This window comes from Rhinolophus sinicus, linkage group LG09 (genome assembly GCF_036562045.2).
Source record: "Rhinolophus sinicus isolate RSC01 linkage group LG09, ASM3656204v1, whole genome shotgun sequence".
Taxonomy (NCBI): domain Eukaryota; kingdom Metazoa; phylum Chordata; class Mammalia; order Chiroptera; family Rhinolophidae; genus Rhinolophus; species Rhinolophus sinicus.
This window is the reverse complement of record NC_133758.1, coordinates 58,075,565-58,090,079: the sequence shown is the minus strand read 5'-3', so window position 1 is coordinate 58,090,079 and position 14,515 is coordinate 58,075,565. Positions and strand designations below refer to the sequence as shown.

At 42.5% G+C, this 14,515-nt stretch overlaps 1 long non-coding RNA gene across 1 annotated transcript; it reads left to right on the top strand.

The window, feature by feature from the left end:
- The first annotated feature begins 547 nt into the window (after window positions 1–547).
- Window positions 548–9,797, top strand: LOC141573177 (uncharacterized). The gene is made up of 4 exons (XR_012498839.1): window positions 548–645; window positions 4,849–4,940; window positions 6,742–6,923; window positions 9,530–9,797. It is a non-coding gene; the product is annotated as an uncharacterized LOC141573177 (long non-coding RNA).
- Window positions 9,798–14,515: the final 4,718 nt, after the last annotated feature.

Genomic DNA, 14,515 nt, shown 5'->3' with positions numbered 1-14,515 from the left:
TGTAGCACTTTTTCTAGGATGAGTTTACAAACTTAATTGTCCGACCTTGTATTATACATATACTAAGGCAGGAAAGAACAAAGAGGTTTTAAAGATTTTAAAGATTTCCTGCTGGGATAGCAAATATCATACTAGTTCAAATATCATACTAGTCAGAGCAAGTAAGTAATGCTAGCTGCTGTAAGAGATGAAACTCAAATCTTAGTGGCTTAAGGAAATAAGAGGCTGTTTGTCATTTTCTTCACAGCCCAATGCAAGTTGTTGGTTGTGGGGTTTCTCTGCTCCAGGCAGTCATGTAGGAACCCAGATTTTTTCCATCGTGTGGCTCCACACCATCTTCTAGGAATTCTCCACTCTTCACCTGGGTGGCAAACAGGGGAATTGAGAGGGAGAGAGAGAGAGAGAGAAAGAGAGAGAGAGAGAGAGAGAGAGAGAGAGAGAGAGAGAGAGAGAGAGAGAGAATCCAGGCCTGGCTGGGGCACAGATCGCTTTCCTCCATATTCTATTGGCCAAAACTCAGCCAAATGAGCCCTTTGAGGGTGTCTGGGAAATGTAATCTATCAGTATTCCCAGGAGTGCTGGCAATCTCTCCCTTCCACAAACATGGCTTTAATCACGTACACAGTTTTGTCCCATGCTTCACAGGTAGGTGAGCCAGGGGTGGTTTGAAAACCATAAGGAATGTATTTGTTCTTACATGTTCTTAGGAGGACACTTTGCCTTATGTTACTTTGCCAGAGTGTCATTTAATTCCCAAAACCTGAGAGGGACCAAAGAGGTGGTTTCTTAGTAATTGTGTGGTTTCCTTTTTTTACATCTAGATCTCTAATCCGTTTGGAATTTGTTCTTGGGTTAGGTCGGAGGTAAAAATCTAATGTTATCTTTTTAAGCAACTAACCAGTTGTCCAGGGCTATTTTTCAAAAAGTTCAACTTTGCCCCAGTGATTTGAGATGCCACCTTTATCAAATGACACATTCCTACATGTGCCCATGTCTATTTTTGGACTTTCTGTTTTTTTCCACTAATCCGCTGGTCTGTTAATGTGCCACGCCTTCTAAAAAGGTATGCTTTAATGTCTGGCAAGGCATTTTTGCCTCTCAGACAGTAAATGCTGTTCATGCATTTTTAAAATTAAGAGTTTTAGTATCGGTTGTCTAACTCCACAAATAAAACTGTTGTTATTTTTACTAGGATTTTTAAAACTTTATAGATTAATTTAAGGAAAACTGACATATTTAATATGTTGTCATCCTATCCAAAAACAAAGACTGCTTTTCCATTTGTTCACATCTCTTTTCTGTGTCTTTCAGAGGAGTTTTATAAGGGTTTGTATATTTCTTGTTAAGTTTTTATTTTATCTTCTTGTTACTATAAAAAAGGATTTTTTTCTTCCTCAATATCCTCTAACTGACATATATATATATAACATTTATATATCTATTTATTTATATAACATTTATATATATTTAAAGTCTATTAATTTCTATATTCTAATTTTATAGCTTGCTATCTTATGGATTTTTTTTTAACATCAGTATTTCTCAACCTATGAGGTTCTAAGGGCTATGTAAAGAATCTTTTTTTTTTTTTAAAGATTTTATTGGGGACGGGGAACAGGCCTTTATTAGGGAACAGTGTGTACTTCCCGGACTTTTCCAAGTCAAGTTGTTGTTCTTTCAGTCTTAGTTGTGGAGGGCGCAGCTCAGCTCCAGGTCCAGTTGCAGTTGTTAGTTGCAAGGGTTGCAGCCCACCATCCCTTGCAGGAGTCGAACCAGCAATCCCTTGTGGTTGAGAGGACCTGCTCCAACCAACTGAGCCATCCGGGAGCTCAGCCGCAGCTCATTGACTTCATTCTAGTTGCAGAGGGCGCAGCTGCTGGCCCATGTGGGAATCGACCCAGCAGCCCGTTCGCCCAGAGTTCGTGCTCTAACCAACTGAGCCACCCTTCCGCCCAAGAATTTTTTCAAATAAGGATGCTGAGACTCCCTCCCCTATCCAAGCTCACAAGAAAATGTCAGGGAAGGAGGAGAAATTTGGTGGTGCTCTGCTTGTCTGGCCCAAATCCATTGATTAAGCTCAGGTCCACCAGTTAGAGAGGGTGGGCTGGGCGGAGCAATGGGCTGACCACCCTGTGCGTGATTGCATTTCCCCATGAGACTCAGGGAAAAACCACCTTTCAACAAGGGAAGCCCCTCTGGAACTGTGTGAGAATGGAATTGTGGGAAGCTGGCCGGGGGGTGCACGCAATTAAAGGAGAATGACTGCTCATTCCCACCAGTGAGGTTGGAGCTTTCCTTAGCCCTGACAACGCTTTCACGGACTCAGCTGTCAGTTGTGGCCTGGCTAATACCGGCAGTACAAAATGATGTGCCGATGTTATTTAATTGTGCATTGCTCTGATACTAGTGATTTTGAGCATTTCTTCAATGTGCTTATTTGTGTTTTTAGGTTCTGTTTCTATAAATTCTCTGATCATATGCTTTGCCCATTTTATTTTCTAAGTACAGTTATCCTTTTCCTGTTGATTTTAAAGAGTTCCTTGTACTTTTTACAAATTAATCCCTAATTTCTCTATGGCAAATATCTTTAACCTTTCTTTGTCTTCCCTTATTTGTTCTTGGTGTCCTTTGTTGAAAAGAAATCCTTAATTTTGGTGTAATCAAATCCTTTTTTTCCTTTCCCTGTGGTTTCTGTTTTTAAAATTTAAGTTAAGATGTTTTCCTCTTTACTTGAGTAACAGATGTTCTCCTGCACTTTCTTCTATTAACTTTTAAAGTTTTTCTTTCACTTTTGGGTCTATAATCCATGAGGTATTGGGTAGAGATTCAGCTTTGCTTTTCCAGTACCATTTACTAAACCCTCTGGCTACTTCTGGTTCTTACTCTTTTGTGGGGAGAAATCGGTGATCCAACTACATTTATATCTGCATTGAAAGTATTATAATTAATTGTACACATGTCCTTAAACTTAAGTCACTCCTAATGTTCTTTTGGTTCTTTTTAATTAATTACTGATTTAACAGTTCAAGCTCTTTTAGGTTTTGTGAGGTAACACCTGGTTCTTGATAGACTAGGGTTGCCAGATTTAGCAAATAAAAATACAAGATCCTCAGTTAAATTTGAATTTCAGAAAACAATGAATTTTTAGTATAAGCATGTCCCATGCAATACTTGGAACGTAATTATACTGAAAAGTTTCTCATTGCTTATCTGAAATGTAAATATAGCTGGGCATTCTGCCTCTTATTGGGCAACTCTGTGGTAGATCCAGCCCACAGGAACTTGTCCTGACTGAGTCTTCTTGCCCTCTCTCACCCCTCTGCTATTGTCCCCACTAGTAACAAGGTCATTGGTTAGACTCTACTCCTGGTTGACTTGTCTCAGTTCCTTACCTGAGTCTTTCTAAATAACATATCCTTAAATGAATAGGTCTGTGCTTCACCTAAGGGTTTAACTAGACTATTGCTTCTCAAGTGTCAGCATGCTTGTGAATCACCTGAGAACCTTCTTAAAATGCACACTTCAGTAGATCTGGGGTGGGGCCTGGAATCGTGTCTTTATAACCAGCTCTTAGGAGAGGTTGATGCTGCTGGTTTGTGGACAAACTTTGGTAATAAGGAAATAGGGGATCCTGTGCATGTCCCTAGAGGACCTGGGTATTAAACCATTAGGCGTTTGGGAACCAAAGTGAAGCCCAACTTGGCCTATCCATGCTCTTTTCCTCCATGCTAAAGCCTGAAAGGGATAGCTGCGTTAAAGGAAAAATAAGCTGCAGATCACATCTTGGAACTCCCCTGGAGTCTGCATGTATCCTTCTCCAATTGTTGAAAACGGATGTTGTCATCACATGATTTCTTGTATAAACAATCACTTGATCCTTTGTGACCTCCCTCCAACCCCCAACTTTCCTAGCTGTGATTATCCGTTTTCTTGTCCCTCTTTCTTGCTGGACTGTAAATCATGTGAGGGAAGGGATGGTGGTGTTTAGCTCCATAGTCCAGCATTCAGCACAATGTCTGGCATATAGCAGCTGCTTAATAAATGCACGTTGCATGAATGAAAGAATGGTGACTTCTAATTGTCAAGACTCTCCTTAAAACAATTTGTGTTGCACTTTTAAGAGCTCTCTGGGGCCGGCCCGGTGGCGCAGGCGGTTAGCGCTCCATGCTCCTAACTCCGAAGGCTGCCAGTTCGATTCCCACATGGGCCAGTGGGCTCTCTACCACAAGGCTGCCAGTTCAACTCCTCGAGTCCCGCAAGGGATGGTGGGCTCTGCCCCCTGCAACTAAGGTTGAATACAGCACCTTGAGCTGAGCTGCCTCCTGGATGGCTCAGTTGGTTGGAGTGCATCCTCTCAACCACAAGGTTGTCAGTTCGACTCCCGCAAGGGATGGTGGGCTGTGCCCCCTGCAACTAGCAATGGCAACTGGACCTGGAGCTGAGCTGTGCCCTCCACAACTAAGACTGAAAGAACAACAACTTGAAGCTGAACAGCACCCTCCACAACTGAGATTGAAAGGACAACAACTTGACTTGGAAAAAAAAAGGCCTGGAAGTACACAGTTTCCCCAATATATCCGTTCGTGGGCTTTACTGAGAGGATGAGTCCCTGAAAGTTTTCCTCTCTCATATTCTCATTTTTCTGTTTCCAAGTCATCAGCTATAGCATAGCACCCCCTACCCACACCCCCCAACACACACACTCTTAGGGACTTAAAATATGCCAATTACTTGGGTTGATATAATTCCTATTTCTCAGTCTTCCCACTGCTGAGCCTTCTCCAGGCCAGTCTAAAGAGATTACTTGATGCTACTCTACTCACAGCTCTTTCTTTCTCTTCTCCCCAGACTCCTCTACAGCATGCCCCTCAATTCCCACTCCCCATGTCTTCGACCTGCTAGGAATTTTTCCAATAGCTCTGAAAGGTTAAGTCAATAAGGTAAGTTGTATCTGTCAAGTTCTTTGATTGCAAGCAACGGAAATCAAATCGTCTGACTTAAGCCAAAGGAGGCTTCATTGGAGGTCTGTTGTGTTGTTCATAGAATGCATTAGACTGCAGAGCAGACTTGGAAACAACAGAGTGGGGTCCAGGACATGTGCCAGACCTCCCACAGCTCAAACACACAGCCACCTTGCCCAGCAAGCAGAATTAGTAAGTGCCTCCTGTGCCTTTCATCTCATGTGCTCAAGAGTCAGCCAGGGAGAATCCAGTGGCCTTCTTTCGTCCCTGGGCCAATTGTTTAGCTGAGAGGAGCACTTTGATTGACAGTTGCTGCAAGAATTCACACAGTGGTGGAAAGTTCCTTAAAGGAAATATAGCTATTGTTAGAAAAAAGTTTTGCCTGGTGGTCAAAAATCAAAATCAGAGAAAACAAATGTCCACAAGGTCTCTTATGGATTTGAAGGAAATGAGGGGGAAATCAGACACAGACCTCTGGCAGTGTGTGGGTGAGAAATCTCAAGCATCCTAATTGCTGGTTTCCAATTGCTTTTTATACCTGAAACACCAGAATCCACTGGTAATGAAAGGAAATAGTATCAGAGATGCAAAAGGAGAGATCTGGACTGTTGTTCTAACTCAGATTTCATCATCCACTTACTGTGCAAGCCACCTTACCTCTCCGGTCTCAGTTTCTTCATCTAAAAAATGATGGTTTTAGACTAGATGATGTCTAGGACACCTTCCAGCTGTGAAATTCTCCCCAAGGCTTGACAGTTTTGCTTGATGTACAGAGAAATGTACATTTAACATTGTAGAAGGTAACATGATCTCGTAGGACAGAGGTTCTCAGGTGTGTGGTATTGACAAAGGCAGTTTGGAAGGGAGAGTAGATGCTGTTTTACAAATAATCATAATAATGTAGTTCACACATAAAGCATTTGCTATATGCCAAGCATTATTCTAAGCAATTTACTGTGTTAATTCATTTAATCCTCACAATTCTATGACACAGATTCTATTATTACCTCCATTTTACTGACAAGGAAACTGAGGCACAGAGAGGCTAAGTAACTTGCTCAAGGTCACAGAGTTTATAAGACCAAGAGCTGATTCAGACCCCTGGGTCTGTGCCCTTAACAACCACACCACATTGCCTCTCTGACCAAAACCAGCCAAATAAAAGCAGACCAGGGAAAAATAAAAGCTATTATTTAGAAAAGCTATTATTTACGTATTATGCTTCCTCCCCCTTCCACCTTGCCTAGAAATCTTGTCAGATTTCACCCTCATTTCCTTCGAATCCATAAGCGGGCTCTGTGAACATTTGTTATCTGGAAACATCTGTACAGATGTAGCAGTTTCTGCACTTAACTCTCACTGAACTTGCACCACCTAAACATAACCACTTCCTCATTTGCCTTCAAAGGCCAAACTCCAGTTTCAGGTCAGTGCAACTGTTTCAAGAGTAGTCAAAAGGATGTTTCTCAAAAAATAAAATAGAAAGATACACATGTGTGACCCACCACTATTACTTGCTAGCAGAGTCTATTTTATTTGCACCTACACCAGTGGACTATTTTTCAGCATGTATAACTTTTAACAGCTCCATTAACCAGATTAGTCAGTGGAATTTTTTCCTTTACCAGCTGAGTGCAAATCTCATTACAGTGATTGGGCCTAGTTACTAATTGATGACATTCTGGATTTGTCAAATGTATTTAAAGAAGGTGGTATGTGGGTGGGAACCTGTGTTTTCATCTTTGTAGATTTGATTGTACTTAATGGCCTTTCCCAATAGGCCAGACCCTGGTGCTTGACTACATAGCAAAAATAGCCATCCACAGAGCGATGTTTTTGAGAGCTGGGAAGACCCTTGGAAACCATCTGGGCCAGTCCTTTTCCTGACCCACAGGAAGCTGAAGACAAGTACCAGCTGGAATGGAAGGAGCCTGACCCAGGAAGTGCTGCCACAGGGTAAAGGTAGGGGGCATGCCAATGTCCATCTCTCCCACCAGGATCTCCCTGCATGTCTCCCAACCACAGATAAGGCCACACCACTGACATTATGTCTTTGCCAGATCGATGTTCCACATACTCTGTTATTTACTTAATTGCTTTCTTTAAATCAACCCATATTTTATTTTAAACTTCAATTCATTTATTTTAAAAGTCTTTTTAAAAATAGAAAGTGAACATTTGCCACACATTTAAGATAACCCTACAAATAAATAAGAACAAAGCCGAGTGGTTAACATCTAGCAATGCATGGTCATCTTTATTAAAAAGGGATATGAGCAAACATTGGAGAGTGTTACAGACACCAATGAAGGCACTGCCTTTTACTCATCAGCAAGATGAAAGAGAACTGAAGAGGACTTCCTCACAGTGAAGCTGAGTGTGATTTAATTCCCTGGACATTGGATCCTTGCATCCATCTTTTTTAGAGACTTCAGTCCACACACCAGTCTGCAGCAAGGGAGAGAACACAGGAAGTGGAAGATGGGGCAAGGATAGGTTCTGCGACTTCCCCATGTCTGGTCTTGGGCAAGTAAGGGGATGGGTGCAGTTTCCTCCGCTGTAAAAGTCCATATTAGAGCCCACCCACAGGGTCTGCTGACAATGGTGGCAGCACTCCCATCAGCACCTATTAATTTACTTCCCTGTTTTGATTCCAACTGATGTAACTTCTGCCGGAACCATACTAAAAGAATTTAGAATTCACTGTTTTCTCTTTCCTGCATGGTTCCTGGTGGTCAAGGAAAGCCAGGAAGGTGACTTTGACTGCCACACCCACCCTTCTGGTATAGTTGCTTCCAATGACTTTTACTGTGTCCTCATGGGAGAGTCAGGTGGAGCTGAGTCAACTCTCAGGAGCTTTTCTGCACCCACACATATTTTAGAACTTATACTCGCATTTAATACCCAGCAGTCCTTTCTCAACCATGGGCATTAGTGGCCCCAAATCTCCTGTGCAGGAAGAATTTACAAAGAAGTAACTTGAGATTCTATGAGAAAAGTAAAGAAAGGGGGCTAGGCAGAAATGATCTGGAGAAAAATTAGAAACACATTTCAATAAGTCAGAACAACAGAATCAATATATCCTGTCACAGTAACATTGAGAATCTTTATGATCTTTTTAGTCACAGCATTGGGTACATCCTATTAATTTGTTTGTTCTGTTTGTTACTTGTAAATTCTTTTTTGTAAATAATATAGTACAGTGTTTCCACTTTCCTTTCTATTTCCATCCAAAATTTCAGTGATTTTAAAAAATTTTTAGATTTTGAACTGTTGCATTCCTCATCCTAGTTCCCACAGTGATTATGGATGAGTATAACTTGAAGGTCCAAGATAGCAAATGTTATGGTGACCAGCTGTATCAGTCAGCAATTGCTGCTTAGCAAGCCTCCCGAAAACTGAGTGGCTTAATACAACCATTTATTTAGCTCATGATGCTGGGCAGAACTGGGTGTTTCTTTCAGTCTCAACCGGACACCCTCAAGCATCTGCAGGCATCTGTAGGTCAACAGGGCACATGAAGATTGGCTGCTTGCTCAACTTTCTCCAAATTTCACATCCTCCTCGTGCCTCAGTCATTGCTTCATCAAGCTGGCCAGGCTGGTTCACATAGCAGAAGAAAGTTAGAAAGAGAGGAATCATGTCAGACCTTTGACACCTAGGCTTTGATTGGGCATAGCGTCATTTCCTCCACATTCTATTGGCCAGAGCAAGTCACAGGGCCAGACCAGATTCAAGACAGGGGAATTAGACTCCATCTCTCGATGGAAAAAGCTGCAAAAACACAATGCAAAAATGGCATGGGGACAGAGAAGCCATTCACTGGGGCCATTGATGCAACAAACTTCACACCCCACTGAGACGTTTCTCAAGCTCTGTCCATAACACCCTCCCTCAACAGTCTGGTTCTGCCTCTTCAGGCCGCCTAACAACATGGAGCCACTAGGAATTCAGCTACTATCATTCCCATCTGATGTCCTTGCATGCTGCTTCTTCCTGTCCTCTCCACAGGTGTTCCCAGCATGCTCCACTCTCCTCAAACCTCAGAGCATCTCTGGAAGGCCACACAAGAACCTGCAGGGATGGTTGCCTCTGTTGACAGGAATAAGGGCAGGATGGGAAGCAGGCTCACAAATCACTTTTAACTTTTTGGTTCTCACTGGAATTTTTAACACATGCATACATTACCTTAACTTAATAATGGTAAAATTTTACTGCACCCTACCTACCAGGTGCCAGGCATTGTACTAAGTAATTATCTGCACTATCACATTCAGTCCCATGAACTAGACAGCAATCTGGATTATCCTCATTTTGTAGAGGCATACTGAGGGTCTATCAACTGCCCCAAATCACAGAGTTACAGTCAGCAGAGCCAGGATTTGAATGCAGGATGTCTGGCTCCAAAATCCATAGACTTCGCCACCATGCTTTACTGCCTCTTCTTCACAGAAAATGTCTTGAAGAAGTGTCTACACTTGCTCTCTCCACTTATTTTCCACTCACTTTATAACTCAGAGCAGGTTGTCTTCTATCCTGATTAATCCATGAACTGGGTTCTCTCCAAGGTCATAAATGAAAATGTCCTTCGATAGATGAATGGATGAAGAAGTTGTGGTATATATACACAATGGAATACTATTCGGCGGTAAGAAAAGATGATATAGGAACATTTGTGACAACATGGATGGATCTTGAGAGAGTAATGCTGAGTGAAATAAGTCAGACAGAAAAAGCAGAGAACCATGTGATTTCACTGATATGTGGTATATAAACCAAAAGCAACAAAAGAACAAGACAAACAAATGAGAAACAGAAACTCATAGACACAGACAATGGTTTGGTGGTTGCCAGAGGGTAAGGGGGGTGGGGGTGGGGGGTGGGAGATGAGGGTAAGGGGGATCGAATATATGGTGATGGAAGGAGAACTGACTCTGGGTGATGAACACACAATGGGATTTATAGATGATGTAATACAGAATTGTACACCTGAAATCTATGTAATTTTACTAACAATTGTCACCTCAATAAATTTAATAAAAATAAATAAATAAATAAATGACCTCCTTGTTATTACATCTATTGGACAAATCTTAGTCCTCTTGTTTGACTTCTGGACAACATTAGATTCTGTTGGTCCTTTCTTCTTACGACATGCTGTGCCTTTGGATTCTATGAAGTCATACCTTCCCGGTCTCCTCTGTCTCCAACACCTTTCAAACTCCCCTCCTCCTGCTCTTCCTCCTTCCTTTTGTCCTCACAAGGATCTCTCCTAGGCCCACTTATCCCTCCAATTCACATGTCCTGGGCAATTTAATGCACTCCCATAACATCAATCGCCAATTACTTCCTACTTTCATCTCTACCCTTAGTCTCACACTACACCTGCTACTGCCCATTGGGCCTCTACTTGGATGTCTCAGAGAACTCAAAAAGTCTAGAATTCCATCAAAACCTACTCTTCCTCCTTCCTGTTCTAACCCAGTAAAACAAACTAGAAACCCAAGTGTTAGGTTTTATGGAGGCAGGCCCAGTAGAAGGGTTGACAGATGGGCAGATAGATGCAGGTACCACCTGAAGGGGGTAGCCTCCACCCAACCACAGGGCAGACTGCTGCCAGGCAAAAAAGTGGCCCCTTGTTGCCAGGCCTTTTGGCCTTTCAGAGGAAATCCAGAAACCAGCACTGTTATGAGAAATATCCTGATTTTTAAATGCTGGCCACAAATTCAAATATTTTGAAAGCACTCCGTAGGCCAAGCTAAACCTCCTGCTGGTGAGATGCAGTGCAAAGGCTGCCAAGCCACACCTCCACCTGCCCACTCTTCTAGGGTGAGGGCACCCTCTCCCATGGATGTAGCACAATTTCTGGGCCAACTCCCATGTCTCCAGCTTGACCTCTCTCTTTGGTTCCAGATCCACAGATTCATCCTCCCTCGCAGGCACCTCATGCTCAACATGGTCAACACCATGGCACCGAGTGACCATATCTCTTTGCAATTTTAGACTAGGAATCTGAATTTGCATGCAAAAGCACCAATTTTGAAAATTACATGAAAAATTTTCGGATAAAAAGTACTTTTTCTTGGGTCAGATTTGACATCATGGCCATAAGCTGCCACCCCTGACTTAGTGCAAACTGACTGCCCCACAGACCTGTCTCTACTTATCTTGGCCAAGGTCCAGAGGGTATTCATATTTGCTTATGTCAGGTGAGGAGGCTGGTCAGCCAGGTAAAGTATCTCGCTGGGAAGTTACACAGCTAGTCAGGGGAGCATATTTCTGGGTCTTAGGTGTTTTTGCTCAACTTTTTTCCCCCTTAAGTTTGATTGTACAAAATCTTACTTCTTCTCTGTTGTTCATTTTATTTTGTTTTTTTAAATTAAATTTATTGGGGTGAAATTGGTTAATACAATTATATAGGTTTTAAGTGTACAATTCTATAGTACATCATCTGTATATTGCATTGTGTGTCCACCACCCAAAGTCAAAACTCCTTCTGTCACCATATATTTGACGCCCTTTACCCTCTTCTACCTGACCCCTCCCCCTTAGTCTCCGATAACCACTAAACTGTTGTCTGTGTCTATGAGTTTTTGCTTATTTGTTTGTCTTGTTCATTTGTTGCTTTCAGTTTTATATCCCACATATGAGTGAAGTCATATGGTGCTCAATTTTTTCTGTCTGACTTATTTTGCTTAGCATGATAATCTCAAGGCCCATCCATGTCGCAAATGGCAGTATTTCATCCTTTCTTATGGCTGATATGTTGTTTACTTTAAATACTATCTTCATTCCCAAGCTCTCCTTCTCTCACATCAGGAGTGATTTATAATTGGAATATACAACAACTACAATTGCTGTGATTGCAGAAAGCTGTAGAAGGTAATGCACACATACTAAAATTGCTAATGATAGAAACTCATAGTTATCTGATTGTCTCCTAGTCCTTTCCTTCTCCCTTCCTCCTCACAGGTATCTCAGTATCCATTCCCCTCAAACCTCAGAGCATCTCTGGAAGGCTACACAAGAACACCTGTGAGAGCTGAAAGATACCACTTTTATTTGAATTGCCACCTTGCTTTTTTATCCTTGGCAGTAGGGGCATATCCTGCTCACCACACTTTGATTGCTGATCATTGTTCCCAGAGTAATTCTGTCTAGAGCAGGCGTGTCCAAACTTTTTGCAACATTTTACACCAAGGGCCATATGCGGTAAAATACACAAACAGTCTTGAGGTGAAGTACATATTGCCTCACCTGGTTTATTTAAATAAACTAACTATATTTTTGGAATTTGCTGCGGGCCAATTAACAATGGATTGCAGATGGCAGTTGGCCCACAGGCCGCAGTTTTGACACCCCTGGTCTAGAGGAACTGGGCCTAAGGTCGTTGTGGGTATACCGGCAGACAGAGACCACTGAAGTAAATAGGCAGACACAGAACTTCTGCATCTGAAAATGCAGAGGGGATGTGTTTCTCCCTATTCCTCTCAGAAGTACCACTAAAAGCCCTGGATATATAAAAGAAACAGAAGGAAACTGAAAGGTAGAAAGAAAAGGCAGACCAGCTAGGGACCTCAGACCCAAGGAACGATGTTGTAGTGAGTTCCCTGGGTTTTGTTTTACCTCATATAATCCAGACTTGGAGCTGAAAAAACCAGCAATCCAGAAATGCCATGGGCACAGACCAGACAATACCCAACAAAAGCCTGCTCTTTCCAGCCAAAGGAGAAGGAGAAGGAAAGCACAACAAGACAGAAAACTTTCAGACATTAACCTTTCTACACCAAACATCACAGGAAAAAAACCAACAAAACAAACAAACAAAAAACATGGCCCACACCTATTCCCACACAGGTTTAATGGGATACCTGGGCTTCTACCTCTACCTGGAAGGAATGAAGCAGCGCCTCCCCACCATGTTGCCCCCCAACTCCTGGCCTGGAGCAGAGGAGGCCAGCTAAAACAGAAGGTTTAAATAAGATCCAGAGTCTCACAACGTAACACAAAAATGCTCAGGTTTCAATAGAAAATCATATCTTACCAAGAACCAGAGAGATCTAAAATTGAATTTTAAAAAAATGACTAGATGCCAACAGACAGAACAGAGATTTTAAGCAACCATGATAAAATGCTTCAATGAGCAACTATGAACATGCCTGAAACTAATGAAAAATAGGAAGTCTCAGCAGAGGAATGGAAGAGCTAAAGACAAACCAAATGGAAATTTTAGAACTGAAAAATATAATAATTGAAATACAAGCTCAGGATGGTGGCGACAGAGGAAAGAATGGTGGGGACAGAGGAAAGAATCAGTAAACTGGAAGATAGTACACTAGAAATTACCTAATCTAGACAACAGAAGAAAAATAGACTGGAAAAACAAAATGAACAGAGCCTCTGGGACCTGTGGAACTATAATGAAAGATCTAACATTCATATCATTAGAATCCAAAGAGGGAGAAGAGAAAAGATGGTGGGGCTGAAAAATTACTTGAAGAAATAATGGCTGAAAATGTCCTAAACTGCTTCTCAAAGGTTATTGTTTTCTTTCTTAAGTTAGATCACAGGCTCTAAGCATTCTGGACCTTCCCACACAGTGTGACATTGAGACAGCAGTTCTTTTAAATACTGCTGTGGTGTAAAGTTTTTTGTGAAAGAAGGAAGGACATAAAGGCCTGCTTAGGTCAATGTGTCACAGCAGGGCACCTGTGTCACACTCTTTGGGAACATACGTAGTGTCACTCCTGGTGGCAGAGAAGATTAAGGCTCACAGGGCCTTAATCTGTCCAGGTGGTCTGGACTCTAAGTCCAGTGCTCCTTCCTGTATCCCCTCAAGCTACATTGCCATTTGTCCTGGATAGCATTCAGACCTTCCCTTGGCCTGTGTAGATGCACCAGAGATTTTGTTTTGGAGTTGCGGGGCTCCAGGGACATGGGGAGGGTTGCAGAGGATGGTGATGGAGGGACAAGGCCTGCACCAACCTGCCTCTGCCCTACTTCCTGGGGATTTGTGTACCTCACCCCCACCAGCTTTTTATGTGTGTGTCTGTCTGTATATGTGTGTATGTGTATGTGTGACATGTGTGTGACTGCCCAAATGTATGTGACGTGTGTATGCCTGGATATGTTTATGTGTGTCTCTGTGTATCTGCATGGGGTGTCTGTATCTGAGTATGGCTCAGTGTGTCTATGTTCCTTTCTATGTGTGTCTGTCTTTGTGTATTGAGTGTGTATGTGTCTGTGTGTGTGGTGTGTGTGTGTCTGTGTGCATCTAATATCTATGTGTGTCTGAATGTCCCAGTGTACATGTAGTGTGTGTGTGTGTGTGTGTATTGTCTGTGTCTGTACCTGTGGTCTACGTGTTATCTGTATGCCCGTAGTCTGTATATGTGGTGTGCGTGTGTCCCTATGTGTGTTGTTCTGTGTGCGCGCATGGTGTGTGTGCGCGCTTGAGTGTGGCGTGTCCTCCAGCGCTGAGACTCCTGAGAGCCCAGCTCCGTTCAGGGCCCAGTAACAGTTCCCCAACGGCCTCGTTGGGGCGCGGCTGCCCG